The sequence below is a fragment of the Gadus chalcogrammus genome, chromosome 12 (genome assembly GCF_026213295.1).
Source record: "Gadus chalcogrammus isolate NIFS_2021 chromosome 12, NIFS_Gcha_1.0, whole genome shotgun sequence".
NCBI classification, from domain to species: Eukaryota; Metazoa; Chordata; class Actinopteri; order Gadiformes; family Gadidae; genus Gadus; species Gadus chalcogrammus.
In genome coordinates, this window is record NC_079423.1 from 11,806,686 (window position 1) to 11,833,784 (window position 27,099).

At 44.9% G+C, this 27,099-nt stretch overlaps 23 non-coding genes and 5 pseudogenes across 23 annotated transcripts; all 28 read left to right on the forward strand.

Annotated features, from left to right (window-relative positions):
* The first annotated feature begins 896 nt into the window (after positions 1-896).
* LOC130396209 (5S ribosomal RNA) lies at positions 897-1,010 on the forward strand (annotated as a pseudogene).
* Positions 1,011-1,514: 504 nt separating this feature from the next.
* LOC130396262 (5S ribosomal RNA) lies at positions 1,515-1,643 on the forward strand (annotated as a pseudogene).
* A 529-nt stretch (positions 1,644-2,172) lies between these two features.
* Positions 2,173-2,287, forward strand: LOC130396160 (5S ribosomal RNA; annotated as a pseudogene).
* A 513-nt stretch (positions 2,288-2,800) lies between these two features.
* On the forward strand, positions 2,801-2,917 carry LOC130396018 (5S ribosomal RNA; annotated as a pseudogene).
* Positions 2,918-3,442: 525 nt separating this feature from the next.
* Positions 3,443-3,558, forward strand: LOC130396124 (5S ribosomal RNA; annotated as a pseudogene).
* Positions 3,559-4,734: 1,176 nt separating this feature from the next.
* Positions 4,735-4,853, forward strand: LOC130400498 (5S ribosomal RNA). The gene has a single exon (XR_008902981.1). It is a non-coding gene; the product is annotated as a 5S ribosomal RNA (ribosomal RNA).
* Positions 4,854-5,382: 529 nt separating this feature from the next.
* On the forward strand, positions 5,383-5,501 carry LOC130399884 (5S ribosomal RNA). The gene has a single exon (XR_008902378.1). It is a non-coding gene; the product is annotated as a 5S ribosomal RNA (ribosomal RNA).
* A 529-nt stretch (positions 5,502-6,030) lies between these two features.
* Positions 6,031-6,149, forward strand: LOC130400699 (5S ribosomal RNA). Its single transcript, XR_008903175.1, has one exon. It is a non-coding gene; the product is annotated as a 5S ribosomal RNA (ribosomal RNA).
* A 528-nt stretch (positions 6,150-6,677) lies between these two features.
* LOC130400280 (5S ribosomal RNA) lies at positions 6,678-6,796 on the forward strand. Its single transcript, XR_008902754.1, has one exon. It is a non-coding gene; the product is annotated as a 5S ribosomal RNA (ribosomal RNA).
* Positions 6,797-8,528: 1,732 nt separating this feature from the next.
* On the forward strand, positions 8,529-8,648 carry LOC130394064 (5S ribosomal RNA). The gene has a single exon (XR_008897259.1). It is a non-coding gene; the product is annotated as a 5S ribosomal RNA (ribosomal RNA).
* Positions 8,649-9,177: 529 nt separating this feature from the next.
* LOC130394263 (5S ribosomal RNA) lies at positions 9,178-9,297 on the forward strand. The gene has a single exon (XR_008897438.1). It is a non-coding gene; the product is annotated as a 5S ribosomal RNA (ribosomal RNA).
* Positions 9,298-16,389: 7,092 nt separating this feature from the next.
* Positions 16,390-16,508, forward strand: LOC130399223 (5S ribosomal RNA). Its single transcript, XR_008901746.1, has one exon. It is a non-coding gene; the product is annotated as a 5S ribosomal RNA (ribosomal RNA).
* Positions 16,509-17,036: 528 nt separating this feature from the next.
* Positions 17,037-17,155, forward strand: LOC130399224 (5S ribosomal RNA). Its single transcript, XR_008901747.1, has one exon. It is a non-coding gene; the product is annotated as a 5S ribosomal RNA (ribosomal RNA).
* Positions 17,156-17,684: 529 nt separating this feature from the next.
* Positions 17,685-17,803, forward strand: LOC130399225 (5S ribosomal RNA). The gene has a single exon (XR_008901748.1). It is a non-coding gene; the product is annotated as a 5S ribosomal RNA (ribosomal RNA).
* A 528-nt stretch (positions 17,804-18,331) lies between these two features.
* Positions 18,332-18,450, forward strand: LOC130399226 (5S ribosomal RNA). Its single transcript, XR_008901749.1, has one exon. It is a non-coding gene; the product is annotated as a 5S ribosomal RNA (ribosomal RNA).
* Positions 18,451-18,979: 529 nt separating this feature from the next.
* LOC130399227 (5S ribosomal RNA) lies at positions 18,980-19,098 on the forward strand. Its single transcript, XR_008901750.1, has one exon. It is a non-coding gene; the product is annotated as a 5S ribosomal RNA (ribosomal RNA).
* A 529-nt stretch (positions 19,099-19,627) lies between these two features.
* LOC130399228 (5S ribosomal RNA) lies at positions 19,628-19,746 on the forward strand. Its single transcript, XR_008901751.1, has one exon. It is a non-coding gene; the product is annotated as a 5S ribosomal RNA (ribosomal RNA).
* A 529-nt stretch (positions 19,747-20,275) lies between these two features.
* LOC130399229 (5S ribosomal RNA) lies at positions 20,276-20,394 on the forward strand. The gene has a single exon (XR_008901752.1). It is a non-coding gene; the product is annotated as a 5S ribosomal RNA (ribosomal RNA).
* Positions 20,395-20,923: 529 nt separating this feature from the next.
* On the forward strand, positions 20,924-21,042 carry LOC130399230 (5S ribosomal RNA). The gene has a single exon (XR_008901753.1). It is a non-coding gene; the product is annotated as a 5S ribosomal RNA (ribosomal RNA).
* A 529-nt stretch (positions 21,043-21,571) lies between these two features.
* On the forward strand, positions 21,572-21,690 carry LOC130399231 (5S ribosomal RNA). Its single transcript, XR_008901754.1, has one exon. It is a non-coding gene; the product is annotated as a 5S ribosomal RNA (ribosomal RNA).
* Positions 21,691-22,219: 529 nt separating this feature from the next.
* On the forward strand, positions 22,220-22,338 carry LOC130399232 (5S ribosomal RNA). Its single transcript, XR_008901755.1, has one exon. It is a non-coding gene; the product is annotated as a 5S ribosomal RNA (ribosomal RNA).
* Positions 22,339-22,866: 528 nt separating this feature from the next.
* Positions 22,867-22,985, forward strand: LOC130399235 (5S ribosomal RNA). The gene has a single exon (XR_008901757.1). It is a non-coding gene; the product is annotated as a 5S ribosomal RNA (ribosomal RNA).
* A 529-nt stretch (positions 22,986-23,514) lies between these two features.
* LOC130399236 (5S ribosomal RNA) lies at positions 23,515-23,633 on the forward strand. The gene has a single exon (XR_008901758.1). It is a non-coding gene; the product is annotated as a 5S ribosomal RNA (ribosomal RNA).
* A 529-nt stretch (positions 23,634-24,162) lies between these two features.
* On the forward strand, positions 24,163-24,281 carry LOC130399237 (5S ribosomal RNA). Its single transcript, XR_008901759.1, has one exon. It is a non-coding gene; the product is annotated as a 5S ribosomal RNA (ribosomal RNA).
* A 529-nt stretch (positions 24,282-24,810) lies between these two features.
* Positions 24,811-24,929, forward strand: LOC130399238 (5S ribosomal RNA). Its single transcript, XR_008901760.1, has one exon. It is a non-coding gene; the product is annotated as a 5S ribosomal RNA (ribosomal RNA).
* A 529-nt stretch (positions 24,930-25,458) lies between these two features.
* Positions 25,459-25,577, forward strand: LOC130399239 (5S ribosomal RNA). The gene has a single exon (XR_008901761.1). It is a non-coding gene; the product is annotated as a 5S ribosomal RNA (ribosomal RNA).
* A 529-nt stretch (positions 25,578-26,106) lies between these two features.
* Positions 26,107-26,225, forward strand: LOC130399240 (5S ribosomal RNA). Its single transcript, XR_008901762.1, has one exon. It is a non-coding gene; the product is annotated as a 5S ribosomal RNA (ribosomal RNA).
* A 529-nt stretch (positions 26,226-26,754) lies between these two features.
* Positions 26,755-26,873, forward strand: LOC130399241 (5S ribosomal RNA). Its single transcript, XR_008901763.1, has one exon. It is a non-coding gene; the product is annotated as a 5S ribosomal RNA (ribosomal RNA).
* The last annotated feature ends 226 nt before the right edge of the window (positions 26,874-27,099 follow it).

Below are 27,099 nucleotides of genomic sequence, written 5' to 3' on the forward strand. Positions count from 1 at the left end.
TCACCACCCATTCTCTGACACTTTAACCGTTAACCTTGGTTCAAACATTTACATCACACGCACACGCAGGTATTTCAGATAATTAATGAATTCAGATGTCAAATGATCGTTTACATGGATAAGGAGTCCTACTGAATCAATTACTGCCGTTTATATCTAACTAATGATTGTTTGTAAAAGGGTAACGTCGAGCCTCAGCAGCTTTCTCACTCCTTATGTTGCTACTGTATAAACCCTGGTTTTGCGCCTGCACTAATTGCTTACGGCCATATAACCCTGAACACGCCGATCTCGTCTGATATCGGAAGCTAAGCATGGGTCGGGCCTGGTTAGTATGGAGGGAGACCGCCTGGGAATACCAGGTGCTGTAAGCTTTTTCTTTTTCAACTCGAGCTCATTGACTCCGTGGCCTACCGTGGGTACCGTGACCTGATGTTTACTGCCAACCGCTTTGGAGGGATTTAAGAAACATACAAAACCTGACAACGATCTCTCAAAACTATTTTTGTGAAACATGAGGACAGTATGTGATACTGCCAGCAGGGAGACACCAGAGAGCTGAAACGACAGTTGTACATTTCTAAACTTTCACCACACAACACGCACGCTCACTTCAGATCATGGGAGGACGTCAAAAAATCACCAACCATTCTCTGACACTTAAACCGTTAACCTTGGTTCAAACATTTAACATACACGCACACGCACTTGTATTTCGATAATGAATGAATTCAGATGTCACAATGAGCGTTTACATGGATAAGGAGTCCTACTGAATCAATTCGTGCGTTATATCTAACTAATGATGTGTTTTGTAAAAGGTGTAAACGCAAGCCTCAGCAGCTCTTTCCACTCCTTATGTGCGACTGTATAAAACCGTTTGGAATGGACTAATTGCTTACGGCTATACCCCTGAACACGCCGATCTCGTCTGATCTCGGAAGCTAAGCAGGGGCGGCCTGGTTAGTACTTGGATGGAGACCGCCTGGGAATACCAGGTGCTGTAAGCTTTTCTTTTCAACTCGAGCTCATGACCTCCGTGGCGTACCGTGACCTGATGTTTACTGCCAACCGCTTGGAGGATTTAAGCAACATACAAAACTGACAACGTCTCTCAAAACTATTTTTGTGAAACATGAGGACAGTATAGTGATCTGCCAGCAGGGAGCACCAGAGAGCTGAACCGAGAGTTGTACATTTCTTAAAGTTCAACACACAAACACGCACGCTCACTTAGATCATGGGAGGACGTCAAAAAATCACCACCCATTCTCTGACACTTTAACCGTTAACCTTGGTTCAAACATTACATCACACGCACAGCAGTGTATTTCAGATAATTAATGAATTCAGATGTCCAATGATCGTTACATGGATAAGGAGTCCTACTGAATCAATTACTGCCGTTTTATCTAACTAATGATGTTTTGTAAAAGTGTAACGTCGAGCCTCAGCAGCTTTCTCACTCCTTATGATGCTACTGTATAAAACCTGGTTTTGCGCCTGCATTAATTGCTTACGGCCATACCACCCTGAACACTCCGATCTCGTCTGATCTCGGAAGCTAAGCAGGTCGGGCCTGGTTAGTACTTCGATGGGAGATGCCTGGGAGACCGCCTGGGAATTACCAGGTGCGGTAAGCTTTTCCTTTTCAACTCGAGCTCATTGCCTCCGTGGCCTACCAGTGGACGTACCGTGACCTGATGTTATGCCAACGATTTGGAGGATTTAAGCAACATACAAAAACTGGACAACGTCTCTCAAAACTATTTTTGTGAAAATGACGACAGTATAGTGATACTGCCAGCAGGGAGCACCAGAGAGCTGAACACGACAGTTGTACATTTCTTAAACTTTCACCAACACAAACACGCACGCTCACTTCAGATCATGGGAGGACGTCAAAAAATCACCACCCATTCTCTGACACTTTAACCGTTAAACTTGGTTCAAACATTTAACATCACACGCACACGCAGTGTATTTCAGATAATTAATGAATTCAGATGTACAATGATCGTGTACATGGATAAGGAGTCTACTGAATAAAATTACTGCCGTGAGTTTATATCTAACTAATGATGTTTTGTAAAAGTGTAACGTCGAGCCTCAGCAGCTTTCTCACTCCCTATGTGCTACTGTATAAAACCTGGTTTTGCGCCTGCACTAATTGCTTACGGCCATACCACCCTGAACACGCCCGATCTCGTCTGATCTCGGAAGCTAGCAGGGTCGGGCCTGGTTAGTACTTGGTGGGAGACGCCTGGGAATACAGGTGCTGTAAGCTTTTCTTTTCAACTCGAGCTCATTGACTCCGTGGCGTACCGTGACCTGATGTTTACTGCCAACCGCTTTGGAGGATTTAAGCAACATACAAAAACTGACAACGTCTCTCAAACTATTTTTGTGAAACATGAGGACAGTATAGTGATACTACCAGCAGGAGCACCAGAGAGCGAACCGACAGTTGTACATTCTTAACTTTCACCAACACAAACACGCCGATCACTTCAGATCATGGGAGGACGTCAAAAAATCACCACCCATTCTCTGACACTTTAACCGTAACCTTGGTTCAAACATTTAACATCACACGCACACGCAGTGTATTTCAGATAATTAATGAATTCAGATGTCACAATGATCGTTTACATGGATAAGGAGTCCTACTGAATCAATTACTGCCGTTTATATCTAACTAATGATTGTTTTGGTAAAAGTGTAAAGTCGAGCCTCAGCAGCTTTCTCACTCCTTATGTGCTACTGTATAAAACCTGGTTTTGCGCCGCCTGCACTAATTGCTTAGGCCATACCACCTGAACACGCCCGATCTCGTCTGATCTCGGAAGCTAAGCAGGGTCGGGCCTGGTTAGTACTTGGATGGGAGACCGCTTGGGAATACCAGGTGCTGTAAGCTTTTCTTTTTCAACTCGAGCTCATTGACTCCGTGGCCTACCGTGGCATACCGTGACCTGATGTTACTGCCAACCGCTTTGGAGGATTTAAGCAACATACAAAAACTGACAACGTCTCTCAAACTATTTTGTGAAACATGAGGACAGTATAGTGATACTGCCAGCAGGGAGCACCAGAGAGCTGAAAACCGACAGTTGTACATTTCTTAAACTTTCACCAACACAAACACGCACGCTCACTTCAGATCATGGGAGGACGTCAAAAAATCACCACCCATTCTCTGACACTTTAACCGTTAACTTGGTTCAAACATTTAACATCACACGCACACGCAGTGTATTTCAGATAATTAATGAATTCAGATGTCACAATGATCGTTACATGGATAAGGAGTCCTACTGAATCAATTACTGCCGTTTATATCTAACTAATGATTGTTTTTGTAAAAGTGTAACGTCGAGCCTCAGCAGCTTTCTCCCTCCTTATGTGCTACTGTATAAAACCTGGTTTTTGCGCTGCACTAATTGATTACGGCCATACCACCTGAACACGCCCGATCTCGTCGATCTCGGAAGCTAAGCAGGGTCGGCCTGGTTAGTACTTGGATGGGAGACCGCCTGGGAATACCAGGTGCTGTAAGCTTTTTCTTTTTCAACTCGAGCTCATTGACTCCGTGGCCGACCGTGTCCTGATGTTTACTGCCAACCGCTTTGGAGGATTTAAGCAACATACAAAAACTGACAACGTCTCTCAAACTATTTTTTGTGAAACATGAGGACAGTATAGTGATACTGCCAGCAGGGAGCACCAGAGAGCTGAACCGACAGTTGTACATTTCTTAAACTTTCACCAACACAAACACGCACGCTCACTTCAGATCATGGGAGGACGTCAAAAAATCACCACCCATTCTCTGACACTTTAACCGTTAACCTTGGTTCAAACATTTAACATCACACGCACACGCAGTGTATTTCAGATAATTAATGAATTCAGATGTCACAATGATCGTTTACATGGATAAGGAGTCCTACTGAATCAATTACTGCCGTTTATATCTAACTAATGATTGTTTTGTAAAAGTGATAACGTCACAAGCCCGCAGCTGGCTCCATCCTTATGTGCTACTGTAGAAAACCTGGGTTTTGCGCCCTGCACTAATTGCTTCGGCCATACACATGGAAACACAGCACGATTTTGTCTGATCTCGGAAGCTAAGCAGTGTCGGGCATGGTTAGTATTGGATGGAGATCCGCCTTGGGAATACCAGGGTGCTGTAATGCTTGTTCTTTTTCAACTTCGAGCTCATTTACTCCGTGGCCTACCGTGGTACCGTGACTGATTTTACTGCCAACCGCTTTTGGAGGATTTAAGCAACATACAAAAACTGACAACGTCTCTCAAAACTGTTTTTGTGACACATTGAGGACATGTATCGTGATACTGCCAGCAGGGAGCACCAGAGAGGCTGAACCGACAGCTTGTACATTTCTTAAACTTTCACCAACACAAACACGCCCGCTCACTTTCCGATCACTGGTGAGGACGTCAAAAACTCCCCACCCCATTCTCTGACACTTTAAACCGTTAACCTTGGTTCAACATTAACATCACACGCACACGCAGTGTATTTCAGATAATTAATGAATTCAGATGTCACAATGATCGTTTACATGGATAAGGAGTCCTACTGAATCAATTACTGCCGTTTATATCTAACTAATGATTGTTTTTGTAAAAGTGTAACGTCGAGCCTCAGCAGCTTTCTCACTCCTTATGTGCTACTGTATAAAACCTGGTTTTGCGCCTGCACTAATTGCTTACGGCCATACCACCCTGAACACGCCCGATCTCGTTTGATCTCGGAAGCTAAGCAGGGTCGGGCCTGGTTAGTACTTGGATGGGAGACCGCATGGGAATACCAGGTACTGTAAGCTTTTTCTTTTTCAACTCGAGCTCGTTGACATCCGTGGCCTACCGTGGCGTACCGTGACCTGATGTTTACTGCCAACCGCTTTGGAGGATTTAAGCAACATACAAAACTGACAACGTCTCTCAAAACTATTTTTGTGAAACATGAGGACAGTATAGTGATACTGCCAGCAGGGAGCACCAGAGAGCTGAACCGACAGTTGTACATTTCTTAAACTTTCACCAACACAAACACGCACGCTCCCTTCAGATCATGGGAGGACGTCAAAAATCACCACCCATTCTCTGACACTTTAACCGTTAACCTTGGTTTCAAACATTTAACATCACACGCACACGCAGTGTATTTCAGATAATTAATGAATTCAGATGTCACAATGATCGTTTACATGGATAAGGAGTCCTACTGAATCAATTACTGCCGTTTATATCTAACTAATGATTGTTTTTGTAAAAGTGTAACGTCAAGCCTCAGCAGCTTTCTCACTCCTTATCTGCTACTGTATAAAACCTGGTTTTGCGCCTGTACTAATTGCTTACGGCCATACCACCCTGAACACGCCCGATCTCGTCTGATCTCGGAAGCTAAGCAGGGTCGGGCCTGGTTAGTACTTGGATGGGAGACCGCCTGGGAATACCAGGTGTTGTAAGCTTTTTCTTTTTCAACTCGAGCTCATTGCCTCCGTGGTCCTACCGTGGCGTACCGTGACCTGATGTTTACTGCCAACCGCTTTGGAGGATTTAAGCAACATACAAAACTGAAAACGTCTCTCAAAACTATTTTTGTGAAACATGAGGACAGTATAGTGATACTGCCAGCAGGGAGCACCAGAGAGCTGAAACGACAGTTGTACATTTCTTAAACTTTCACCAACACAAACACGCACGCTCACTTCAGATCATGGGAGGACGTCAACAAATCACCACCCATTCTCTGACACTTTAACCGTTAACCTTGGTTCAAACATTTAACATCACACGCACACGCAGTGTATTTCAGATAATTAATGAATTCAGATGTCACAATGATCGTTTACATGGATAAGGAGTCCTACTGAATCAATTACTGCCGTTTATATCTAACTAATGATTGTTTTTGTAAAAGTGTAACGTCGAGCCTCAGCAGCTTTCTCACTCCTTATGTGCTACTGTATAAAACCTGGTTTTGCGCCTGCACTAATTGCTTACGGCCATACCACCCTGAACACGCTCGATTTCGTCTGATCTCGGAAGCTAAGCAGGGTCGGGCCTGGTTAGTACTTGGATGGGAGACCGCCTGGGAATACCAGGTGCTGTAAGCTTTTTCTTTTTCAACTCGAGCTCGTTGCCTCCGTGGCCTACCGTGGCGTACCGTGACCTGATGTTTACTGCCAACCGCTATGGAGGATTTAAGCAACATACAAAAACTGACAACGTCTCTCAAAACTATTTTTGTGAAACATGAGGACAGTATAGTGATACTGCCAGCAGGGAGCACCAGAGAGCTGAACCGACAGTTGTACATTTCTTAAACTTTCACCAACACAAACACGCACGCTCACTTCAGATCATGGGAGGACGTCAAAAAATCACCACCCATTCTCTGACACTTTAACCGTTAACCTTGGTTCAAACATTTAACATCACACGCACACGCAGTGTATTTCAGATAATTAATGAATTCAGATGTCACAATGATCGTTTACATGGATAAGGAGTCCTACTGAATCAATTACTGCCGTTTATATCTAACTAATGATTGTTTTTGTAAAGTGTAACGTCAAGCCTCAGCAGCTTTCTCACTCCTTATCTGCTACGGTTTAAAACCTGGTTTTGCGCCTGTACTAATTGGTTACGGCCATACCACCCTGAACACGCCCGATCTCGTCTGATCTCGGAAGCTAAGCAGGGTCGGGCCTGGTTAGTACTTGGATGGGAGACCGCCTGGGAATACCAGGTGCTGTAAGCTTTTTCTTTTTCAACTCGAGCTCATTGCCTCCGTGGCCTACCGTGGCGTACCGTGACCTGATGTTTACTGCCAACCGCTTTGGAGGATTTAAGCAACATACAAAAACTGAAAACGTCTCTCAAAACTATTTTTGTGAAACATGAGGACAGTATAGTGATACTGCCAGCAGGGAGCACCAGAGAGCTGAAACGACAGTTGTACATTTCTTAAACTTTCACCAACACAAACACGCACGCTCACTTCAGTGCCCTATACCACAAAGCTCGCTGAACATACCCAGGCTTTCTTGGGAAAACCTGGCTCGACAGAGCCGCAACTCGCAATCAGAGTTAAATGGTACCACGAAGCTCACTTTAGATTCAATTAGTTGAACCAGGTTTTCCGCTTTAGGTTCAGTGCGCGTTCACGTGAAAGGGGCGTTTTTTGCGTCATTTTTCTCACCTTTACGATAGATCAAGCAGTCTATGAGTATAAGTGAAAAGATTCTGCATATTGTCTGTAAAATAACTATGCCAAATGCAGAATTGTTCGCCATTAATCCAAATAGAATGATGATGATTTAAAAATGCATAAGCAACGTCCATCCTGCCTTATTCTATCATTTAGGGAATTCACTTTAAATACACCCTATTTAAGCAATGTATCGCATGTTTTTGGCCGCTGAGAGGTAGCGGCTGTAGCGTAGTGGATTAGTATAAGACCCGAACGCCAGCGACCGGGGTTCAAATTCGCCGGTCTATCATCATGCATTTTACCCCCATAGATGTGTTGCCAGCACGGCCTTGAAAATATGGGTTGAAGTTCGAAATAAGCACAAAAATATAATTCCATAAGTTTTAGTGATTAAGTATTCCATATGCATGAGAATTAGGACTTTTTAAGCTTCACATATATTTCGCGTCACATGGGAGTCGAACCCCCCGCGCAGAAATTCAAGACTGACGCGCTACCTCCACTCTAGCACTCTGTCACTGAGACACAATGCGCAACAGTAATCATTGTCTACATAAGGTCCAAAAGGACGATCAAATAACGAACACCCTCTGATGAGAATCTGTATCTCTCATGAAGAACCCCAATTTCGTTGTTTGCACAATGACAATAAAGTCTGAAATCTGAATATCATCAGACAATGCCAAGGGATCGGTTCTGTCCCGTAAAACCCTTGTCTCCGGAGAAGTGCGCCGGGGTCCACGGGAACACCCACAAATGGTGACGCCATTGTCAGAGGAGGGGCTAGGAAGCTGCGCACGCCGATTTAAGTAGCCGATCTCCGGCTAGACTAAGCCGAAAAAAACTGCTCCCGACCAGGTTTGGTTGCGAGCATAAGTCACCATGGTGATACAGCGACGCTAAAAGAGATCGACTTTCGTGGTACAACTAACCCAGGCTTGGAGCTCAACATACCTCGCTAACCCTCTAAGCGAGCTTCGTGGTACAGGGCCCAGATCATGGGAGGACGTCAACAAATCACCACTCATTCTCTGACACTTTAACCGTTAACCTTGGTTCAAACATTTAACATCACACGCACATGCAGTGTATTTCAGATAATTAATGAATTCAGATGTCACAATGATCGTTTACATGGATAAGGAGTCCTACTGAATCAATTACTGCCGTTTATATCTAACTAATGATTGTTTTTGTAAAAGTGTAACGTCAAGCCTCAGCAGCTTTCTCACTCCTTATGTGCTACTGTATAAAACCTGGCTTTGCGCCTGCACTAATTGCTTACGGCCATACCACCCTGAACACAGCCCGATCTCGTCTGATCTTGGAAGCTAAGCAGGGTCGGGCCTGGTTAGTACTTGGATGGGAGACCGCCTGGGAATACCAGGTGCTGTAAGCTGTTTCTTTTTCAACTCGAGCTCATTGACTCCGTGGCCTACCGTGGCGTACCGTGACCTGATGTTTACTGCCAACCGCTTTGGAGGATTTAAGCAACATACAAAAACTGACAACGTCTCTCAAAACTATTTTTGTGAAACATGAGGACAGTATAGTGATACTGCCAGCAGGGAGCACCAGAGAGCTGAACCGACAGTTGTACATTTCTTAAACTTTCACCAACACAAACACGCACGCTCACTTCAGATCATGGGAGGACGTCAAAAAATCACCACCCATTCTCTGACACTTTAACCGTTAACCTTGGTTCAAACATTTAACATCACACGCACACGCAGTGTATTTCAGATAATTAATGAATTCAGATGTCACAATGATCGTTTACATGGATAAGGAGTCCTACTGAATCAATTACTGCCGTTTATATCTAACTAATGATTGTTTTTGTAAGAGTGTAACGTCGAGCCTCAGCAGCTTTCTCACTCCTTATGTGCTACTGTATAAAACCTGGTTTTGCGCCTGCACTAATTGCTTACGGCCATACCACCCTGAACATGCCCGATCTCGTCTGATCTCGGAAGCTAAGCAGGGTCGGGCCTGGTTAGTACTTGGATGGGAGACCTGCCTGGGAATACCAGGTGCTGTAAGCTTTTTCTTTTTCAACTCGAGCTCATTGACTCCGTGGCGTACCGTGACCTGATGTTTACTGCCAACCGCTTTGGAGGATTTAAGCAACATACAAAAACTGACAACGTCTCTCAAAACTATTTTTGTGAAACATGAGGACAGTATAGTGATACTGCCAGCAGGGAGCACCAGAGAGCTGAACCGACAGTTGTACATTTCTTAAACTTTCACCAACACAAACACGCACGCTCACTTCAGATCATGGGAGGACGTCAAAAAATCACCACCCATTCTCTGACACTTTAACCGTTAACCTTGGTTCAAACATTTAACGTCACACGCACACGCAGTGTATTTCAGATAATTAATGAATTCAGATGTCACAATGATCGTTTACATGGATAAGGAGTCCTACTGAATCAATTACTGCCGTTTATATCTAACTAATGATTGTTTTTGTAAAAGTGTAACGTCGAGCCTCAGCAGCTTTCTCACTCCTTATGTGCTACTGTATAAAACCTGGTTTTGCGCCTGCACTAATTGCTTACGGCCATACCACCCTGACGCCCCCTACAGTGTCGGAGTACGTAGTGTTTTTGAACAGCCGCATGGTGAATTGTTTGTTCTGGTGGAGAGAGTTTTGTTGGAGTATTGCTATCTGGTCTTACAACCTAGTTATTTTGTGTTTTTTTCGTCCCCCGCAGTCATAGACTGTTGGGGGATCGCCCTGAGTTTATATTTATATATTTTTCCAGTCTTTTTTTGTTCCTTGTAGCTACTGTGAGGCGAGAACGATCCGGGGCTTAGCTTCGGCGAAGCCACCGGTTGAAATGAGGGCCGGCGGGCGGCGAGCTGGAGCGACGGAGAATGGTGCAGGACGTGAGGTGGAGGAGGACGGAATGAAAAAGGGAGAAGTTGGCGGGTTGCGAGGAGGAAGGAGTGCTGCGGAGGAGTCGGGAGGAGAAAGGAGAGAAGGAGGGAGCGGGGGAGATGGAAACGGCAAGACGGCTGGAGGCGGGCAAGAGCAGGTGGCTGGTGGAGAAACAGCGGACGGGTTAAAAAAGACAGAGCGCAAGTATGAGAGGAGGCTCACGGTTTGCGTGGAGCAGTGCGGGGATGTTATACCCATTGGAGAACTAATGAAGGCTATGGCGGTTGTGTGCGGAGAGATAAGGGCTTGTAGGGTGCTGGCCCTCGGGAAGCTGGAGGTGACGGTGTGTGGAGAGAGGGGGAAGGACCGTCTACTGGACGGCTTTAAGGTACACAATACAAGGATAATTGCCAGAGAACTATGCAATGACGAGCTGGTGGTTTCCTTCTCACCCTGCAGCATACATATCGGACGAGGAAATCCTGGAGAGACTAAGAGGGTGGGAGTCCGGGCGATTTCGTCCATTAAGAGGAGGATGTGGCCGGGCACCAACATAGCGGACGAACAGGATTGTACGGGTGAAATTTAATGAGCTCGTGCAATCCTTGCCGTATTCCACTAGATTCAACACGGCCACGGGTGTTGAATACTTTAGAGTTATCCACGACCGACAGATGAAGGTATGTAGGAACTGTATGCAGCCTGGCCATATCCTGCGCGAGTGCCCGGATTTCACCTGCCACAATTGCGGATGCCAGGGCCACTACGCCCGGGAGTGTGCCACAGGGGTGGTAAAGTGTCTGACGTGCCGGAGGAGGGAGAGGGACTGCATATGCCCGGTGGCGGTGGAGGCGGAGGGGGACGGCGGCGAGCTGGATGGTGGCGCACCGGGGGCGCAGGACTGACGGTGGTGTGAGGACGAGGAGGAGGGCATGGCGCGAGCATGGACCAGGGACGGTGCCTCTGGGGGGGGAGAATTCCCCACGGTTGCTGGAGGAGGAGCTCACCTCGGGCCAGCCTGCGGACCCGTACCGAGGTGAGAGCGGAGCGAGGGCCTGCCGCGGCGGCAGGGAGACATGAGCGTGAGAGCAGAGGTGAAAAGACAGGGAAGGGGGTTAGAATGTTTGGGGATGGAACGGGCTAAACTGCACTTAATATGACTTGGGGCAATGAGGAGGTGGGGGAGAGTGGGGATTTTGTTGGTGAATACTGTGAGGGAGGGGAGGCTCGTAGGGAGTGACATGGACTATGGAGGAAGGCGAAGTGAGGCCGAAAAAAAGGCTGTCTGCAAAGGCAAAAAACGGACGGGAAGTGGTAAGAAGATAAGAGCTTGTTATTTTTTTGATGAAGGTTATTGTGCTAGCTGCTCTTTTTCGTTGGTTTTCCTTATGTTATTTTTATTATTTATGGCTTTGGTTATTTTTTCCCTGAATGCGAACGGTATGAGAACTGAATATAAAAGAAATGCCATATTGGACATAAGAGCTGATATTTTGTGTTTACAGGAAACTAGGTGGGATGACAACCTACTGAATAGGAGTAGAAAGCAGTGGAAAGGCCAGATTTATTTTTCTGAAGGGACTCCCAGGGCCAGGGGAGTGGCAATATGTTTTAATAGTGCTAAAATAACGGGGATTAATTTAGTTCATAGAGATTTAGAGGGGAGGTTGTTAGTTGTTGATTGTGTTTATGAGGGGAGGGAACTTAGAATAATTAATTTACATGCACCCAATGGGGAGAAGGAGAGGAGGGTTTTTTTGGCTGGTTTAAATGTGTGGTGCAACCCTAACTGTATGATTGTGGGGGATTTTAATGTTATTTTGACTCGGTCTGATTTATCGAGTAACAATACGTTTAAAGGGGACAGCACTAGGCAAACCCTTAGGGACTTGATGGAGAACTATCAATTGGTAGACATATGGAGAGTCCTACACCGTGGGAAAAGGTTTTTCAAGGAGGCAACTTGTTGCTAATACTCTGAAACAGAGTAGGATTGACTTTGTGTTGGTACAAAGTGGTAATGTTAAATTAATTAAGAGTGTGGAATACATCAATAATACCTGGAGTGACCACGCGGGGATTAGGTTAGAGGTGGGAGGGAGGGGAGGGAGTGTCAACCAGAGGCCTTGGTGCTTTAATGCCAGCTTTTTGGGAGATGCTGTGTTTATGAAGAGCATGGGTTGTTTTTTGAAGAGAACGATGGATGAATGGAATGATGATGCGAATATGAGTGTGTGGTGGGAGAGTGTGAAAATAAGAATTAAAAACAAATGTGTCAGGTATGGTATAGAAAAAAGGAAAAGGGAAAATGCAGAGGAGGTTCATTTGAGAAAACAACTAAATGAGGAAATTAAACTGTTAGATGAGGAGGGTAATATATGTACGGAAAAATATGTGGATTTAAAAGAAAAATTGAGTGCCTTAGAGGTAGCGAAGTGTAGAGGGGCTGCTATTAGAAGCAGGATACAATATATGTACGAAGGGGAAAGGAGCACAGCCTTTTTCCTGGGTTTGGAAAAACAAAAACAAAATAAAACGGAGATAAAGGAGGTATTAGATAATGGTGGTCAAATAATAACTGATAAGGAAGAGATATTAAAAGTAGTTAGGGATTATTATGAGTGTTTATTTAAAAAAGATGCATGTGATGAGGATAGTGTGGGAGAGGCCTTAGAGGCACTGGAGAGGACTTTAAGTAGGGAGGATAGTGCTTGGTGCGATTGTGAATTTTCTGTGCAAGAGATTTATAGTGCTATTGATGGACTAAACAAGAATAAGAGCCCGGGGAGTGATGGTCTGACAGCCGAGTTTTACGTCGGCTTTAAGGGAATTCTGGCTCCGGTGGTTGAAAAACTCTGCAAGTATGTGGAGAAAACAGGCTGGCTCCCGGAGAGTATGGGATTAGGCATAATTACGATTTTTTATAAAAATAAGGGTGATAACAAAAATCTTGATAACTATAGGCCAATCAGTCTACTCAACACTGACTATAAAATTATTGCTAAGATACTTGCGAATAGAATGAGGGAGGTAATAGGCTCAGTAATAGGTCCAACTCAAGCGTATAGCATTCCGGGGAGGGACATTGGGGATTCGATATTAACAATAAAACAGGTAGTTAGAGATATGGAAGGGGAGGGAGGATTGTGGCTGGGGATTGATTTAAACAAAGCGGTTGATAGGGTGGATCAGGATTTCTTGGGGAGGGTACTGCGAGAACTTGGATTTGGGGACGAAATTAAGGGGGGGGGTGGGATTGCTCTATGGGGGGCTAAGAGTAAAATTAGTGTAAGCGGGTGCTCTGACTGAACTCTTTCGATGTCAAGAGGTCAGTGAGGCAGGGCTGCCCAATGTCAGCACTTGCTCTATAGCATGGTGGGCGGAGCCGTTGGCGGCTTAATTTTGAATGACAAAAGAGTGTGGTGGAATAGGTAGGGAAAAATTAGTTTATGCAGTATGCGGATGATATTAATGTAATGGTAAAGAAGTGAGAGTGATGTGGATATAGTGTGTAAACATATAGAAACGTATGAGAGAGCTTCAGGAGCACAAAATTAATATGGAGAAATCTGAAATAATGGGGATGGGTAGGAACAAAGACCTAGGATAACAAATGGGGATTCAAAGTAGTGGAGAATCAAAGAAAAGTGCTCGGAGTGTATGTTGGTAGTGATGAGAATGAATGCGATGATTTGGACGTGGAAAGGATGTTTATTGGGCGTATGCAAAAGACCCTGAGTATGTGGAGGGCTAGGGTCTGCTGTTGAGGGAAGGGTGGCCGTCACCTAATGCTCTAGTGTTGTCGCAGTGAATCATGCCTTGAGCACTGTGTGCGCTTCCGACTTGGCTGAGCAGAAGATTGCTAAAGTCGTTAGAGACTTTACTTTGGAGGACAAAAGCAGCCAGTATAGCGCATAGAACGCTGATAACGGGTCAATGATCAGGGTGGGCTAGGATTGATGGACGTACTCGCAAAAAGAACTGCTTACGAACTAAATGGATAGGCAAAATTAGGGATGCAAGTCGGGAGGCGGCCTGGAAGGGCCTTCAAGCCAGTGGATGAGCACATTTGGTCTCTTAAGTAATTGGACAATTTGGTGCAGACCGCAGAACGCAGCGCATACGCACTCTGGCCGCGGTTCTTCCAGAGGTGCTCACGCGTTGTTCCTGCTGTTTGATAAGACTACATACCTCGTATGCGAGTCAAGAGCGTCTGTGATGAGGCTGCCGTTCCTCTCCAGCCCTATTTAAAACATGGGGGCGAGGAGGAGGGGGTCATCAAGAGCGTGGGCTCTTGAGGAGGGCGGGGCTGAAGCGGTGGGAGATCTAGTGGACAGGGGAGGGAGATGGGAATAAAGAAGAGTGATTAGGATAATGAGAGAGAGGGATAACATATAGGAGGGGAGTGATTGTGAAAGTGTTGGAGAGAGTGGAAGAGTGTGGTGATGAGTGAATGGGGGGGACGGGTTTAGAAATAAGGGGAGGGTTGGGCAGGATGATGGGGTGGGAATCTTCCTGTGCCGGGGGGGGGAGACACACGCCATTACTGATGTCAAGACAAAGATTTGGTATAAGCATGCATTGACACATAGAGTGCAAAAACCCACATGTGAGAGTAAATGGCAGACACATATCCGGACATTACACACCAACATTTGTGGAAGTACATAACATAACCGCACACAACCGCATGCAATATTTGATCTTGAAGTTCAAGATAAGGCACAGGAGGATTTTCACATGCATCATCCTGCACCAAATGCACAGGGAGTGTATGGGAGGACGTGTATGGTGTGTGAAAGTGGGGATGAAGACGTGAATCACATTTTTGTGTATTGTTGCGAGCTAGTGGAGTTCCTGGGGAAAATCAAGGGGCTGCTGGGAGGGTGCAGTGTGGGAGACTGCTGGTGGAACGGGGGTGGGATTGTCTGTACTCTTGGAGTGAGTAGGAAATATAGAAATTGGAAAATGATCATATGATCTTTGGATTCGCAAGGAGGGAGATTTTAACAGACGCAAATTTGCGCTGTATGAAAGGAGAAGCTTGGATGCTGGAGGCTGTTTGTGAATGAATGGAAAAGACACTTACGAATGCGGTATGTTGTGGACGAGGCTTTGTTTGTGAGTATGTTTGTAGAGAGCACGGGAGTATGTGGTGTGAATGAGAATGGAATTGTATGGATGACTGAGCAGGGCACCGTTTGGGGTTGATTTGGGTGGTTTAAAGGGGGTGGCTTATTTTGGAGGTGGGAGAAGTGGGGGTTTTTTGTGGGATTTTGGTTTTGTGTGTTTTTTCGAATGAGGGGTGGTTAATTTTGTGGGTAAATGGTCGAGGCTAAAAGATTCTGTGTTTGGCTGTTCGGTTGTGCTTTGGGATTGAGGGGGCGTTTAATTTCGAGGGTAAGTGTATTCGGGAAAAGATACTGCTTTTGCTGTGTTGTTCTTATTTTTAATTTAAAAGAGAAAGTGTGTTTAGCTAATTGTTTGTGCGGTTTCTGAGGGTGGTTTATTTGTGGGACTGTTTTTCATTTACTTTTATTTGATATACGTATAAATGATGTGTAATTGTATAAAATTGAATATATTTTTGATAAGTAAAAAAATAAAAAAAAAAAAAAAACACGCCCGATCTCGTCTGATCTCGGAAGCTAAGCAGGGTCGGGCCTGGTTAGTACTTGGATGGGAGACCGCCTGGGAATACCAGGTGCTGTAAGCTTTTTCTTTTTCAACTCGAGCTCATTGCCTCCGTGGCCTACCGTGGCGTACCGTGACCTGATGTTTACTGCCAACCGCTTTGGAGGATTTAAGCAACATACAAAAACTGACAACGTCTCTCAAAACTATTTTTGTGAAACATGAGGACAGTATAGTGATACTGCCAGCAGGGAGCACCAGAGAGCTGAACCGACAGTTGTACATTTCTTAAACTTTCACCAACACAAACACGCACGCTCACTTCAGATCATGGGAGGACGTCAAAAAATCACCACCCATTCTCTGACACTTTAACCGTTAACCTTGGTTCAAACATTTAACATCACACGCACACGCAGTGTATTTCAGATAATTAATGAATTCAGATGTCACAATGATCGTTTACATGGATAAGGAGTCCTACTGAATCAATTACTGCCGTTTATATCTAACTAATGATTGTTTTTGTAAAGTGTAACGTCGAGCCTCAGCAGCTTTCTCACTCCTTATGTGCTACTGTATAAAACCTGGTTTTGCGCCTGCACTAATTGCTTACGGCCATACCACCCTGAACACGCCCGATCTCGTCTGATCTCGGAAGCTAAGCAGGGTCGGGCCTGGTTAGTACTTGGATGGGAGACCGCCTGGGAATACCAGGTGCTGTAAGCTTTTTCTTTTTCAACTCGAGCTCATTGACTCCGTGGCCTACCGTGGCGTACCGTGACCTGATGTTTACTGCCAACCGCTTTGGAGGATTTAAGCAACATACAAAAACTGACAACGTCTCTCAAAACTATTTTTGTGAAACATGAGGACAGTATAGTGATACTGCCAGCAGGGAGCACCAGAGAGCTGAACCGACAGTTGTACATTTCTTAAACTTTCACCAACACAAACACGCACGCTCACTTCAGATCATGGGAGGACGTCAAAAAATCACCACCCATTCTCTGACACTTTAACCGTTAACCTTGGTTCAAACATTTAACATCACACGCACACGCAGTGTATTTCAGATAATTAATGAATTCAGATGTCACAATGATCGTTTACATGGATAAGGAGTCCTACTGAATCAATTACTGCCGTTTATATCTAACTAATGATTGTTTTTGTAAAGTGTAACGTCGAGCCTCAGCAGCTTTCTCACTCCTTATGTGCTACTGTATAAAACCTGGTTTTGCGCCTGCACTAATTGCTTACGGCCATACCACCCTGAACACGCCCGATCTCGTCTGATCTCGGAAGCTAAGCAGGGTCGGGCCTGGTTAGTACTTGGATGGGAGACCGCCTGGGAATACCAGGTGCTGTAAGCTTTTTCTTTTTCAACTCGAGCTCATTGACTCCGTGGCCTACCGTGGCGTACCGTGACCTGATGTTTACTGCCAACCGCTTTGGAGGATTTAAGCAACATACAAAAACTGACAACGTCTCTCAAAACTATTTTTGTGAAACATGAGGACAGTATAGTGATACTGCCAGCAGGGAGCACCAGAGAGCTGAACCGACAGTTGTACATTTCTTAAACTTTCACCAACACAAACACGCACGCTCACTTCAGATCATGGGAGGACGTCAAAAAATCACCACCCATTCTCTGACACTTTAACCGTTAACCTTGGTTCAAACATTTAACATCACACGCACACGCAGTGTATTTCAGATAATTAATGAATTCAGATGTCACAATGATCGTTTACATGGATAAGGAGTCCTACTGAATCAATTACTGCCGTTTATATCTAACTAATGATTGTTTTTGTAAAAGTGTAACGTCGAGCCTCAGCAGCTTTCTCACTCCTTATGTGCTACTGTATAAAACCTGGTTTTGCGCCTGCACTAATTGCTTACGGCCATACCACCCTGAACACGCCCGATCTCGTCTGATCTCGGAAGCTAAGCAGGGTCGGGCCTGGTTAGTACTTGGATGGGAGACCGCCTGGGAATACCAGGTGCTGTAAGCTTTTTCTTTTTCAACTCGAGCTCATTGACTCCGTGGCCTACCGTGGCGTACCGTGACCTGATGTTTACTGCCAACCGCTTTGGAGGATTTAAGCAACATACAAAAACTGACAACGTCTCTCAAAACTATTTTTGTGAAACATGAGGACAGTATAGTGATACTGCCAGCAGGGAGCACCAGAGAGCTGAACCGACAGTTGTACATTTCTTAAACTTTCACCAACACAAACACGCACGCTCACTTCAGATCATGGGAGGACGTCAAAAAATCACCACCCATTCTCTGACACTTTAACCGTTAACCTTGGTTCAAACATTTAACATCACACGCACACGCAGTGTATTTCAGATAATTAATGAATTCAGATGTCACAATGATCGTTTACATGGATAAGGAGTCCTACTGAATCAATTACTGCCGTTTATATCTAACTAATGATTGTTTTTGTAAAGTGTAACGTCGAGCCTCAGCAGCTTTCTCACTCCTTATGTGCTACTGTATAAAACCTGGTTTTGCGCCTGCACTAATTGCTTACGGCCATACCACCCTGAACACGCCCGATCTCGTCTGATCTCGGAAGCTAAGCAGGGTCGGGCCTGGTTAGTACTTGGATGGGAGACCGCCTGGGAATACCAGGTGCTGTAAGCTTTTTCTTTTTCAACTCGAGCTCATTGACTCCGTGGCCTACCGTGGCGTACCGTGACCTGATGTTTACTGCCAACCGCTTTGGAGGATTTAAGCAACATACAAAAACTGACAACGTCTCTCAAAACTATTTTTGTGAAACATGAGGACAGTATAGTGATACTGCCAGCAGGGAGCACCAGAGAGCTGAACCGACAGTTGTACATTTCTTAAACTTTCACCAACACAAACACGCACGCTCACTTCAGATCATGGGAGGACGTCAAAAAATCACCACCCATTCTCTGACACTTTAACCGTTAACCTTGGTTCAAACATTTAACATCACACGCACACGCAGTGTATTTCAGATAATTAATGAATTCAGATGTCACAATGATCGTTTACATGGATAAGGAGTCCTACTGAATCAATTACTGCCGTTTATATCTAACTAATGATTGTTTTTGTAAAAGTGTAACGTCGAGCCTCAGCAGCTTTCTCACTCCTTATGTGCTACTGTATAAAACCTGGTTTTGCGCCTGCACTAATTGCTTACGGCCATACCACCCTGAACACGCCCGATCTCGTCTGATCTCGGAAGCTAAGCAGGGTCGGGCCTGGTTAGTACTTGGATGGGAGACCGCCTGGGAATACCAGGTGCTGTAAGCTTTTTCTTTTTCAACTCGAGCTCATTGCCTCCGTGGCCTACCGTGGCGTACCGTGACCTGATGTTTACTGCCAACCGCTTTGGAGGATTTAAGCAACATACAAAAACTGACAACGTCTCTCAAAACTATTTTTGTGAAACATGAGGACAGTATAGTGATACTGCCAGCAGGGAGCACCAGAGAGCTGAACCGACAGTTGTACATTTCTTAAACTTTCACCAACACAAACACGCACGCTCACTTCAGATCATGGGAGGACGTCAAAAAATCACCACCCATTCTCTGACACTTTAACCGTTAACCTTGGTTCAAACATTTAACATCACACGCACACGCAGTGTATTTCAGATAATTAATGAATTCAGATGTCACAATGATCGTTTACATGGATAAGGAGTCCTACTGAATCAATTACTGCCGTTTATATCTAACTAATGATTGTTTTTGTAAAAGTGTAACGTCGAGCCTCAGCAGCTTTCTCACTCCTTATGTGCTACTGTATAAAACCTGGTTTTGCGCCTGCACTAATTGCTTACGGCCATACCACCCTGAACACGCCCGATCTCGTCTGATCTCGGAAGCTAAGCAGGGTCGGGCCTGGTTAGTACTTGGATGGGAGACCGCCTGGGAATACCAGGTGCTGTAAGCTTTTTCTTTTTCAACTCGAGCTCATTGACTCCGTGGCCTACCGTGGCGTACCGTGACCTGATGTTTACTGCCAACCGCTTTGGAGGATTTAAGCAACATACAAAAACTGACAACGTCTCTCAAAACTATTTTTGTGAAACATGAGGACAGTATAGTGATACTGCCAGCAGGGAGCACCAGAGAGCTGAACCGACAGTTGTACATTTCTTAAACTTTCACCAACACAAACACGCACGCTCACTTCAGATCATGGGAGGACGTCAAAAAATCACCACCCATTCTCTGACACTTTAACCGTTAACCTTGGTTCAAACATTTAACATCACACGCACACGCAGTGTATTTCAGATAATTAATGAATTCAGATGTCACAATGATCGTTTACATGGATAAGGAGTCCTACTGAATCAATTACTGCCGTTTATATCTAACTAATGATTGTTTTTGTAAAAGTGTAACGTCGAGCCTCAGCAGCTTTCTCACTCCTTATGTGCTACTGTATAAAACCTGGTTTTGCGCCTGCACTAATTGCTTACGGCCATACCACCCTGAACACGCCCGATCTCGTCTGATCTCGGAAGCTAAGCAGGGTCGGGCCTGGTTAGTACTTGGATGGGAGACCGCCTGGGAATACCAGGTGCTGTAAGCTTTTTCTTTTTCAACTCGAGCTCATTGACTCCGTGGCCTACCGTGGCGTACCGTGACCTGATGTTTACTGCCAACCGCTTTGGAGGATTTAAGCAACATACAAAAACTGACAACGTCTCTCAAAACTATTTTTGTGAAACATGAGGACAGTATAGTGATACTGCCAGCAGGGAGCACCAGAGAGCTGAACCGACAGTTGTACATTTCTTAAACTTTCACCAACACAAACACGCACGCTCACTTCAGATCATGGGAGGACGTCAAAAAATCACCACCCATTCTCTGACACTTTAACCGTTAACCTTGGTTCAAACATTTAACATCACACGCACACGCAGTGTATTTCAGATAATTAATGAATTCAGATGTCACAATGATCGTTTACATGGATAAGGAGTCCTACTGAATCAATTACTGCCGTTTATATCTAACTAATGATTGTTTTTGTAAAAGTGTAACGTCGAGCCTCAGCAGCTTTCTCACTCCTTATGTGCTACTGTATAAAACCTGGTTTTGCGCCTGCACTAATTGCTTACGGCCATACCACCCTGAACACGCCCGATCTCGTCTGATCTCGGAAGCTAAGCAGGGTCGGGCCTGGTTAGTACTTGGATGGGAGACCGCCTGGGAATACCAGGTGCTGTAAGCTTTTTCTTTTTCAACTCGAGCTCATTGACTCCGTGGCCTACCGTGGCGTACCGTGACCTGATGTTTACTGCCAACCGCTTTGGAGGATTTAAGCAACATACAAAAACTGACAACGTCTCTCAAAACTATTTTTGTGAAACATGAGGACAGTATAGTGATACTGCCAGCAGGGAGCACCAGAGAGCTGAACCGACAGTTGTACATTTCTTAAACTTTCACCAACACAAACACGCACGCTCACTTCAGATCATGGGAGGACGTCAAAAAATCACCACCCATTCTCTGACACTTTAACCGTTAACCTTGGTTCAAACATTTAACATCACACGCACACGCAGTGTATTTCAGATAATTAATGAATTCAGATGTCACAATGATCGTTTACATGGATAAGGAGTCCTACTGAATCAATTACTGCCGTTTATATCTAACTAATGATTGTTTTTGTAAAAGTGTAACGTCGAGCCTCAGCAGCTTTCTCACTCCTTATGTGCTACTGTATAAAACCTGGTTTTGCGCCTGCACTAATTGCTTACGGCCATACCACCCTGAACACGCCCGATCTCGTCTGATCTCGGAAGCTAAGCAGGGTCGGGCCTGGTTAGTACTTGGATGGGAGACCGCCTGGGAATACCAGGTGCTGTAAGCTTTTTCTTTTTCAACTCGAGCTCATTGACTCCGTGGCCTACCGTGGCGTACCGTGACCTGATGTTTACTGCCAACCGCTTTGGAGGATTTAAGCAACATACAAAAACTGACAACGTCTCTCAAAACTATTTTTGTGAAACATGAGGACAGTATAGTGATACTGCCAGCAGGGAGCACCAGAGAGCTGAACCGACAGTTGTACATTTCTTAAACTTTCACCAACACAAACACGCACGCTCACTTCAGATCATGGGAGGACGTCAAAAAATCACCACCCATTCTCTGACACTTTAACCGTTAACCTTGGTTCAAACATTTAACATCACACGCACACGCAGTGTATTTCAGATAATTAATGAATTCAGATGTCACAATGATCGTTTACATGGATAAGGAGTCCTACTGAATCAATTACTGCCGTTTATATCTAACTAATGATTGTTTTTGTAAGAGTGTAACGTCGAGCCTCAGCAGCTTTCTCACTCCTTATGTGCTACTGTATAAAACCTGGTTTTGCGCCTGCACTAATTGCTTACGGCCATACCACCCTGAACACGCCCGATCTCGTCTGATCTCGGAAGCTAAGCAGGGTCGGGCCTGGTTAGTACTTGGATGGGAGACCGCCTGGGAATACCAGGTGCTGTAAGCTTTTTCTTTTTCAACTCGAGCTCATTGACTCCGTGGCCTACCGTGGCGTACCGTGACCTGATGTTTACTGCCAACCGCTTTGGAGGATTTAAGCAACATACAAAAACTGACAACGTCTCTCAAAACTATTTTTGTGAAACATGAGGACAGTATAGTGATACTGCCAGCAGGGAGCACCAGAGAGCTGAACCGACAGTTGTACATTTCTTAAACTTTCACCAACACAAACACGCACGCTCACTTCAGATCATGGGAGGACGTCAAAAAATCACCACCCATTCTCTGACACTTTAACCGTTAACCTTGGTTCAAACATTTAACATCACACGCACACGCAGTGTATTTCAGATAATTAATGAATTCAGATGTCACAATGATCGTTTACATGGATAAGGAGTCCTACTGAATCAATTACTGCCGTTTATATCTAACTAATGATTGTTTTTGTAAAGTGTAACGTCGAGCCTCAGCAGCTTTCTCACTCCTTATGTGCTACTGTATAAAACCTGGTTTTGCGCCTGCACTAATTGCTTACGGCCATACCACCCTGAACACGCCCGATCTCGTCTGATCTCGGAAGCTAAGCAGGGTCGGGCCTGGTTAGTACTTGGATGGGAGACCGCCTGGGAATACCAGGTGCTGTAAGCTTTTTCTTTTTCAACTCGAGCTCATTGACTCCGTGGCCTACCGTGGCGTACCGTGACCTGATGTTTACTGCCAACCGCTTTGGAGGATTTAAGCAACATACAAAAACTGACAACGTCTCTCAAAACTATTTTTGTGAAACATGAGGACAGTATAGTGATACTGCCAGCAGGGAGCACCAGAGAGCTGAACCGACAGTTGTACATTTCTTAAACTTTCACCAACACAAACACGCACGCTCACTTCAGATCATGGGAGGACGTCAAAAAATCACCACCCATTCTCTGACACTTTAACCGTTAACCTTGGTTCAAACATTTAACATCACACGCACACGCAGTGTATTTCAGATAATTAATGAATTCAGATGTCACAATGATCGTTTACATGGATAAGGAGTCCTACTGAATCAATTACTGCCGTTTATATCTAACTAATGATTGTTTTTGTAAGAGTGTAACGTCGAGCCTCAGCAGCTTTCTCACTCCTTATGTGCTACTGTATAAAACCTGGTTTTGCGCCTGCACTAATTGCTTACGGCCATACCACCCTGAACACGCCCGATCTCGTCTGATCTCGGAAGCTAAGCAGGGTCGGGCCTGGTTAGTACTTGGATGGGAGACCGCCTGGGAATACCAGGTGCTGTAAGCTTTTTCTTTTTCAACTCGAGCTCATTGACTCCGTGGCCTACCGTGGCGTACCGTGACCTGATGTTTACTGCCAACCGCTTTGGAGGATTTAAGCAACATACAAAAACTGACAACGTCTCTCAAAACTATTTTTGTGAAACATGAGGACAGTATAGTGATACTGCCAGCAGGGAGCACCAGAGAGCTGAACCGACAGTTGTACATTTCTTAAACTTTCACCAACACAAACACGCACGCTCACTTCAGATCATGGGAGGACGTCAAAAAATCACCACCCATTCTCTGACACTTTAACCGTTAACCTTGGTTCAAACATTTAACATCACACGCACACGCAGTGTATTTCAGATAATTAATGAATTCAGATGTCACAATGATCGTTTACATGGATAAGGAGTCCTACTGAATCAATTACTGCCGTTTATATCTAACTAATGATTGTTTTTGTAAAAGTGTAACGTCGAGCCTCAGCAGCTTTCTCACTCCTTATGTGCTACTGTATAAAACCTGGTTTTGCGCCTGCACTAATTGCTTACGGCCATACCACCCTGAACACGCCCGATCTCGTCTGATCTCGGAAGCTAAGCAGGGTCGGGCCTGGTTAGTACTTGGATGGGAGACCGCCTGGGAATACCAGGTGCTGTAAGCTTTTTCTTTTTCAACTCGAGCTCATTGACTCCGTGGCCTACCGTGGCGTACCGTGACCTGATGTTTACTGCCAACCGCTTTGGAGGATTTAAGCAACATACAAAAACTGACAACGTCTCTCAAAACTATTTTTGTGAAACATGAGGACAGTATAGTGATACTGCCAGCAGGGAGCACCAGAGAGCTGAACCGACAGTTGTACATTTCTTAAACTTTCACCAACACAAACACGCACGCTCACTTCAGATCATGGGAGGACGTCAAAAAATCACCACCCATTCTCTGACACTTTAACCGTTAACCTTGGTTCAAACATTTAACATCACACGCACACGCAGTGTATTTCAGATAATTAATGAATTCAGATGTCACAATGATCGTTTACATGGATAAGGAGTCCTACTGAATCAATTACTGCCGTTTATATCTAACTAATGATTGTTTTTGTAAAAGTGTAACGTCGAGCCTCAGCAGCTTTCTCACTCCTTATGTGCTACTGTATAAAACCTGGTTTTGCGCCTGCACTAATTGCTTACGGCCATACCACCCTGAACACGCCCGATCTCGTCTGATCTCGGAAGCTAAGCAGGGTCGGGCCTGGTTAGTACTTGGATGGGAGACCGCCTGGGAATACCAGGTGCTGTAAGCTTTTTCTTTTTCAACTCGAGCTCATTGACTCCGTGGCCTACCGTGGCGTACCGTGACCTGATGTTTACTGCCAACCGCTTTGGAGGATTTAAGCAACATACAAAAACTGACAACGTCTCTCAAAACTATTTTTGTGAAACATGAGGACAGTATAGTGATACTGCCAGCAGGGAGCACCAGAGAGCTGAACCGACAGTTGTACATTTCTTAAACTTTCACCAACACAAACACGCACGCTCACTTCAGATCATGGGAGGACGTCAAAAAATCACCACCCATTCTCTGACACTTTAACCGTTAACCTTGGTTCAAACATTTAACATCACACGCACACGCAGTGTATTTCAGATAATTAATGAATTCAGATGTCACAATGATCGTTTACATGGATAAGGAGTCCTACTGAATCAATTACTGCCGTTTATATCTAACTAATGATTGTTTTTGTAAGAGTGTAACGTCGAGCCTCAGCAGCTTTCTCACTCCTTATGTGCTACTGTATAAAACCTGGTTTTGCGCCTGCACTAATTGCTTACGGCCATACCACCCTGAACACGCCCGATCTCGTCTGATCTCGGAAGCTAAGCAGGGTCGGGCCTGGTTAGTACTTGGATGGGAGACCGCCTGGGAATACCAGGTGCTGTAAGCTTTTTCTTTTTCAACTCGAGCTCATTGACTCCGTGGCCTACCGTGGCGTACCGTGACCTGATGTTTACTGCCAACCGCTTTGGAGGATTTAAGCAACATACAAAAACTGACAACGTCTCTCAAAACTATTTTTGTGAAACATGAGGACAGTATAGTGATACTGCCAGCAGGGAGCACCAGAGAGCTGAACCGACAGTTGTACATTTCTTAAACTTTCACCAACACAAACACGCACGCTCACTTCAGATCATGGGAGGACGTCAAAAAATCACCACCCATTCTCTGACACTTTAACCGTTAACCTTGGTTCAAACATTTAACATCACACGCACACGCAGTGTATTTCAGATAATTAATGAATTCAGATGTCACAATGATCGTTTACATGGATAAGGAGTCCTACTGAATCAATTACTGCCGTTTATATCTAACTAATGATTGTTTTTGTAAAAGTGTAACGTCGAGCCTCAGCAGCTTTCTCACTCCTTATGTGCTACTGTATAAAACCTGGTTTTGCGCCTGCACTAATTGCTTACGGCCATACCACCCTGAACACGCCCGATCTCGTCTGATCTCGGAAGCTAAGCAGGGTCGGGCCTGGTTAGTACTTGGATGGGAGACCGCCTGGGAATACCAGGTGCTGTAAGCTTTTTCTTTTTCAACTCGAGCTCATTGACTCCGTGGCCTACCGTGGCGTACCGTGACCTGATGTTTACTGCCAACCGCTTTGGAGGATTTAAGCAACATACAAAAACTGACAACGTCTCTCAAAACTATTTTTGTGAAACATGAGGACAGTATAGTGATACTGCCAGCAGGGAGCACCAGAGAGCTGAACCGACAGTTGTACATTTCTTAAACTTTCACCAACACAAACACGCACGCTCACTTCAGATCATGGGAGGACGTCAAAAAATCACCACCCATTCTCTGACACTTTAACCGTTAACCTTGGTTCAAACATTTAACATCACACGCACACGCAGTGTATTTCAGATAATTAATGAATTCAGATGTCACAATGATCGTTTACATGGATAAGGAGTCCTACTGAATCAATTACTGCCGTTTATATCTAACTAATGATTGTTTTTGTAAAAGTGTAACGTCGAGCCTCAGCAGCTTTCTCACTCCTTATGTGCTACTGTATAAAACCTGGTTTTGCGCCTGCACTAATTGCTTACGGCCATACCACCCTGAACACGCCCGATCTCGTCTGATCTCGGAAGCTAAGCAGGGTCGGGCCTGGTTAGTACTTGGATGGGAGACCGCCTGGGAATACCAGGTGCTGTAAGCTTTTTCTTTTTCAACTCGAGCTCATTGCCTCCGTGGCCTACCGTGGCGTACCGTGACCTGATGTTTACTGCCAACCGCTTTGGAGGATTTAAGCAACATACAAAAACTGACAACGTCTCTCAAAACTATTTTTGTGAAACATGAGGACAGTATAGTGATACTGCCAGCAGGGAGCACCAGAGAGCTGAACCGACAGTTGTACATTTCTTAAACTTTCACCAACACAA